General features: G+C 35.1%; 1 long non-coding RNA gene across 1 annotated transcript; it reads right to left on the bottom strand.

The window, feature by feature from the left end:
- Nucleotides 1-2,980: 2,980 nt before the first annotated feature.
- On the bottom strand, nt 2,981-6,257 carry LOC133856876 (uncharacterized). Its single transcript, XR_009898247.1, has 2 exons — nt 6,016-6,257; nt 2,981-3,433 (listed from the first exon to the last, which is right to left on the bottom strand). It is a non-coding gene; the product is annotated as an uncharacterized LOC133856876 (long non-coding RNA).
- Between the last annotated feature and the right edge of the window lie 1,291 nt (nt 6,258-7,548).

Genomic DNA, 7,548 nt, shown 5'->3' with positions numbered 1-7,548 from the left:
AATAATATACCCTTTTTTTAAAAATTTATTTTAAAAAAATGTGGTTGTCAGGAGACCCATGGTCGGCTGTAACCTATGGGTATCCATGGAGGAGACCCAGCCATTTGATCTCAATGGAGTGGAGACTCATGTCGGCCATAGATCACCATGGTATATATAGAGATTCAATTAATTACAACTTTATAAAGTTGGAAGATAACATTGTAATTAAAGTGTAAGTTCAGGGATAAATATATATAATTTTCCCTTGGGTAAACGTTTAGCCTAGCTCTTTTCTTGTTGAGCAAACTATCTGTGTGGCACCACACAAGGGTGGCCTTGGGCAAGTGAAATTTCAGTAATAAAATAAAGGAACATCCCAAATGTATAAATATTTCAGCGCAAAATAAAACCACCCTTCATCTGTGACCTCAACAACCTCACAACCCTCGACCTTTTAGACAACTATATGACCTCTAATGAGTTCCCACGAGCTCTCTACAACTGCTCAAATCTCCAATACCTCGACCTCTCGCAGAACTATTTTTTTGGTGACATTAAACTCATGGCTTAGCTTCGCCAGCTCAATCTTGGAGCCAATAGCTTCTTCGGAAACATCCCTACATCAATCGGGCTGTTAATAGAGTTGAGGTCACTTCAGCTTTTCCATATTCCATTTAGCGGTTCTTTCCCGCCAGAAATTGGCAATTTGTCCAATCTCGAACGATTAGAATTAGCCTACATGACGAGAATCACAACAACGTTGCCTTTGGAGCTCACAAGGTTTGAAGAAACTAAAGTATCTTTGGGTAGCAGGCTCCAATTTGGTAGGAGAAATCCTAGACACAAATGGAGAAATGGCGGCACTGGAGCATTTGGATTTGTCAAAAAACAATCTGAGCGGAAAAATCCCGAGCGGTTTGTTTATGCCGAAGAATTTGAGTAAAGTGTATTTTTACAAAAACAAATTGTATGGGGAGATTCCTCGGGTGGTTGAGGCTTCAAACATAGATGTTATTGATCTGTCTGAGAATTACTTGATCGGGACAATACCAGATGATTTCAAAAGACTCACCAAATTGTCGGGTTTGAGTTTATTAAACAATCAATTATTTAAAAAAAATTCCAGATAGCATAGGTCGTCTTCTGGGACTGATAAATCTTAAACTATTTTACAATAATTTATCAGGTACTCTACCTCTGAACCTTAGGCAATACTCTACGCTTGAAGTTTTTCAGGTGGCGTCCAATTATAGGCTTACTGGCCAGCTACCACAACACTTGGGTGATAATAGAAGGTTGGTACGAGTGGTAGCTTTTGACAACAACCTTAGTGGTCAACTGCACAAGTCGCTTATAAATTACAATAATTTGATATTTCTTAATGTTCATAATAATATGTTTTTCTGGAAATATTCCTAGTGGCCTATGGACATTATTGAATATGGGTAGCTTGTTGTTAAGCAACAATTCATTTACGAGTGAGCTTCTTTTTTTTTTTTTTTTTGATAAGTAAAAGAGATATCATTAAAAAGCGCAAAGCGCAATCAAGTACACATGAAGTATACAAGAAAGGCAACTAGGAAGAAAGAAAAAACAATACAAGGAAATCATTAAAACTAAGCGGTAAAGGTGCGAGGAACGCCGCCACCCAAGAGTACAAAGAATGAAAGAAAAAGGAAATGAGTTCCTCAATAGTACATACCTCATAATATGTACTTGGTAAATCAGAGTATAACATCTATCTACAATGCAGCGGAAAACATAAACCTAATAGCAGAAATCTCATCTTATACATCTATCACAAATAATTACAACAAAGAGTCATTAAATAACTATATGATTAAATCTTTCCTAAAATTATATACATAACATAAATGACTTTATACTACAAGTGACACAAGCGTCACAAGCCATAATCAAACCTATCAAATAGTGGACAACCCATGGTCGGACGATTACAACCGTCGCGGCGAGCTTCAATCATAATATCTCAAGTATATAACTATAACACCATCAACTATGACCGGAATACCTATAACTAGGGGTGTGCAAAACTCGCAATCCCCGCCCCGCAGCACCCGCCCCACCCCGCCCCGCAGAGGACTGGGTTTTCAAGTTTTTTTGCGGGTTAGGGTCTTAATTTGAGAAATTTATGCAAGGCGGGACGGGTTACGGGTTTAGCCTTTTAAAAAATGCGGGTCCCCGCCCCGCACCGCACAGAGTAAAAAAAAAAAAAAAAAAAATCATGTTTCTTAGAATTTTATCTATAATTAATAGGGTTTTTAGTTTATTTTACAAGGTTAATTCCATGGAAAATGTTCTTGTAAGGAAATATGAACGATTGAAAAATATGTGTCAACATGTCGAAGGACTAAATTTAAGGAACTTTGAAATTATAATTTTTTTCTTTAATGAAACAGAGTTGATTTCCTAAAAATTCGACTTTACATTCATAAGATTATGTGAAAAATTAATATGAATTTAATTTTTTTTATTAAAAAAACCAGTATTTTTTCAAATTTTTATTTTTTACAAAATAAAATCAAAATTACATAAATGCCACTCAAAATACCCGCCCCGCACGGTTAGTTTTTATCAAGTGCGGTTTGCGGGTTGGAGATTTCCAACTCGCAAAGGTACGGGGCGGGGCCAAAAAAGGCGGAAACCCGCACCGCCCCGCCCCATGCACACCCCTACCTATAGCCAAAGGATCATCATTTATACGATTGTGGATGTTTGCCACATCCGTATAGGTAAAATTATGAGCCCACCGCCTTAGTATAAATAAATACACTAAGACCTAAGACGTATACTATTCACTAAGTTTTCGCGAAAAACCTACTTTTCTTTTTTAGTCTCGAGTACACTGTAACAGCTACTAATTTATAAACTTTGTTTGAAAAACTCCATAGCTGATATAGCAAACATCGACTAATAGAAAACATTTAAAGCATACTATATAGCTGTGAACATATATAGAAGTTTCAGTCATCCCACCTTGGAAGCAACTACATACATTCTCACCTACTATAATACTGTTACAATTTGGTGGCTTAAATGTACAAAGACACAGCGTTGCCAAATATGAGTAATTTCGTGTCAAGTGCATTACAGCTTCGTGTCTTTGAACAACAGCTGATCATGCGAACACTAGAGTGGAACTCTAATATGCAAACACGTCTTTACTGAAAAATAAATGACATTCCACCTACCTACCGCAAGACACTTACATTACTCAAATCCAGTAACGTAGTAATCTAAGTATATTGAGCACAAATTAATGGCATCTTACTCAGCAATACAAAGATACAACATTGCCAAATGTGAGTAACTTTGTGTCGAGTGCATTACAGCTTCCTGCCTTTGAATAACAGCTGATCATGCGAGCACTAGAGTGAAACTCCAATATGCAAGCACGTCTTTACTGAAGAACAAATAACATTCCACCTACCTACCGCAAGACACTTACATTACTCAAATCCAGTAGCGTAGTAATCTAAGTATATTAAAGCTCAATGCCTTTAAATCATACAATAGAAATATACATACCATAAAAATAGCACACACATGTAAACTATGTTATGCATGCTCCTGATAGTCTTATTATTTTTTGTGAGACTTACCCTCTTTTCATTATTACGAAGCTTACCCTCTCTTTCATTATTATGAGACTTACCCTCTCTTTCGTTATTATGAGACTTACCTTCTTTTTCGTTATTATGAGACTTACCCTCTCTTTTGTTATTACGATGCTTACTCTCTCTTTCGTTATTATGTTCATGCTTTATGCTTTACAATTCAAACTCTATAACCTGCCCCTCTTTGAAAATTATGCTCTCTTCAAACAATAAATCAATCAACATGCATTGTTATCATTCTTCTTTACATAATTCAAATCCCAACTGTAGCACACATTCAAACTCTTAAAATCAATTCAGCATTCTTCATTCATGCATCATTTCATAAACATCATTGATATAGTTTGAACATAATCGAAACTACTCAAATCATCCAAAACATATATTTCAACATATAGTCGGTTTGAATTTATAAAACCATATATATTTTGTAAATCCATAATACATAAAAATAATAGTTTCTCAGTGAGTAGAATACTCACATTAGCTGCATTGGACTACAACTCAAACTCTACATTGGAGGACTCATTGAAGTCTCCAATTATGACACGAACCTGCAAATACTTATAACGTTAGACTATGCTATAGGACTCATATTCTATGACACTTAAACTACCCGCGTGCTCACCCGTTGTGTAACCTACTTCTAAGGCTAACTAAGTATCCTAAACTATTATTAAATTAACACTTAGGTTTAGGTTCATATTATATCTTATTTATTACTACAAATGTGTGTTTATTATTTTCCTTAATTCATTCATTATTGTTGTATTACATTAATATTACTAACTCTTTTATAGCTTGTCAGTTATTTACTAATTTAGCAATATATTTTTAACTCATATACATGTATATGTACATATACATATATACATACACATACAATACTTAAACCTAATCCGATGATACACATGAATGTCATGTGTACACGGATAGGTGAATTAGGTATTTAGTCACCTTATTATTGCTATTAACTATAAGTCTTATAGCTGTTTATCCATTTAAGCTAACTAAGTATATTCGGTCCCCATATATACATATAGACATATGTTTAGGATGCCTATAAAGCTAGGCACGACCCCATAACGCACTTAGGTATTTTATAATACTAAGGTACGCGCATTAATTACTTAGTTACATTACCAAATGGATCCGGAGCCTATTTAGATATCTCTATAACCTTACTAATTTATATTCATCGACTTCGGGTTATTTGGTCAATTTATAATTCTTATCACCTTCTAACCTTAACCATCACATTTAATGCTTTCCCCTTTTATCGCACCCATATAGGTTCATATCTTAACGGCTACCTTGCTCTATGGTTTGATTCATACTTTGCTATCACATTTAAAACTCCTAAGCAAACAACACATAACTCATACATCTACAATTTCAACAACTTCATTAAACCTAAGCATCCACAAAGGAGTCATAAACTCTCATCTTCAACAACTAAAATCGACCCCTCAATTAATCATAAGAACCAACATCAACCAACAATATCCTCAAACCAATAGTCTCCCGAAATCACCCTCCAAGAAAGTCCATAACTTGGAATCCCATAACTCCAACAACATTCCATAAAAAAATCCATCATCCCTCCTTTACATAAATTTGGCCATTACAAGTAAATCATCAAGCTTAAAACTCTTAAAATACAAACCTAACATAAATCAGCATTTAAAGGAACATACCCAAAAATCGACTCCAAATTTCAGATTTCACCAAAAATACACCCAATGAACACTATACCAAATCAGCAACCTATTCTAGAATATTCAACACAAAGTAACACTACCAAAACAAGATTCCAACTCTTCTCCATATTAGGTTGATCAACACAACACATTAGAAATCCACCATTAATAACCAATCGTCCATAGCCAACAAGAGTTATCCAAAATCAACATCAAAAGCCCAATAAACTAACCACAAGCATCAACCACAATAATAAATCAACTCAAAGATCCTAAAAGAATCAATAATCCCAATTAGAATTTCAACCAGAAACTTAACCACTCATAGCCTAGCAAAACAAGAAATGCCATCACCATTCCAATTCCCCAATTCAACCATAAACCCAACAAGTACCAATGACACCACACACAAGCCCCATTAGGCCATCACCCCAAAAAACACCATAAACCCTAGATTTTCTTCTAAACAAAACCCAAATCAGTTAATGCCCAAATCTGCTATCACCGAAAATCCCACAAGGAAATCAAGAGAAACAAACTTAAGAAATCATACTCATAGAGACCCATTCGGTATTTTCCCCCAAAATTAACCTAAATCAAACTCAATCAAAGTCCTAGCAATGTAACATGATTTTCGTGCAATACTGCAATGGGTAGTCTGAAAATTACAAGGAAAGGCTTAGAGATTTTTTTACCATTTTATTCTCCTCCTCTTCTTCGTAAATTTCTGCAACTCGGGCTCTCTCACCATTCCTGCGTGAATCACTCTCTCGATTTGTTGTGGGTAGAGGAAGAAATGAGAAAGGGAGAAATGGGAGAGAGGTGTTGCGTGAGGAAGGGGGAAAAATGAAGGAAAGAAAATAAAGGGAGAGAGATGAGTGGTGTGTGCGTGAAGAGGGGAGGGGAAGGGAAGGAAGAAAAGGAAAAGGAGAGAGGTCTGACGTGTGAGTGACGGAGAGAAAAAGAGAAAAAGGTCAAAAAAAAAAAAAAAAAAAAAAAGAGAGGAAGAGAGTGGGAGTGGGACACGTTGCGCAATGTGATTGGACAAGAAGGAATAATAAAATCCACTCTAGCCAATCTGGTGATGCTACATGGCCAAGATAAGACTTTCTTTATTTAAAACCCCAAATTTATGTGGATTGCAGTGGAATCCCATTTTATTAAAATCTCATTATTTAGTAATTAATATTTGACCTCCTATTTATTTTAACTACACTTTAACAGTACAATTAATTATTTATTATTACTTTAATTCTATTATTTATTTTAAACACATTTTATTTCTATAATACTAATATTATCACTTAAAATCTAATTATTAATCTCATCTAATTAATAAATATAATTTATTAATTGTTAAGTTTTCTATTTATTTTCTTGGTCTTTTATTTCCAACAAGTTGGCCATGTATTTAATGCCTTGGATGAGGAGGTGAAGGAACCCCGTTACATGGATGAAATGTGCTTTGTTTTCAAACTTGGAATCATTTGTACAGGTACTCTGCCTTCTACCAGGCCCTCCATGAAAGAGGTTTTGAATATTTTGAAGAATACTGCAAGTTTGACATCCACTGTTTGATGCTTTTCCAAATACCACGAGCAGAAATGTACGTTTTCAACATTGTTTCAGAGAAAATGATGACTTACATTTCAAAGGTGGGAGTTAAGTAAAGAAAGCTTATGGGTTTTGTAGAATGTTGCATATATGAGGGCTTTTTCGCTGTAGTTATCTAATTAGCATATCAATAGAATTAATAACCATTTCAAATATAATGGTACATGTACGCAGGGGCGGAGGCGGGGGGTTGAGAGAGGGAGCACTTGCCCACTCCCCCGATCCCTAAAATTTTTTTCTGACCCCGGTAAATTTTTTTCAAATACTTTGGTTGCCCACCTTCAACCACTCATAAAAGGGCATTTACATTATACGGGCAAAGCATTTTCAAGGCTAGCAGTACTGAAATTTAGTGTTTTATGCTTTCACCATTTCAGGTTTCTCAAGTTTCAAAAACTTCTAAGTTAGTCTGGGCTCTTCAAAAGAAGAAGACAAACAAAACAGTGTGTTTACACTTTTGAAAAACCGCTTCATTTCATTAACTTTTTTTTTTAACAAAACATGTAGCGTGAAATACTTTCTGGACAATAGTTTCAGACTTTCAATTAATAAAAAGTTGGGTTTAGATTGAAGTTGAGAACCTAGTATATATTATTTATAAAGAAGTGATGGTG

Source organism: Alnus glutinosa, chromosome 14 (assembly GCF_958979055.1).
Source record: "Alnus glutinosa chromosome 14, dhAlnGlut1.1, whole genome shotgun sequence".
Lineage (NCBI taxonomy): Eukaryota > Viridiplantae > Streptophyta > Magnoliopsida > Fagales > Betulaceae > Alnus > Alnus glutinosa.
The sequence above is the reverse complement of the archived record's forward strand: the minus strand, read 5'-3'. Positions and strand labels throughout refer to the sequence as shown.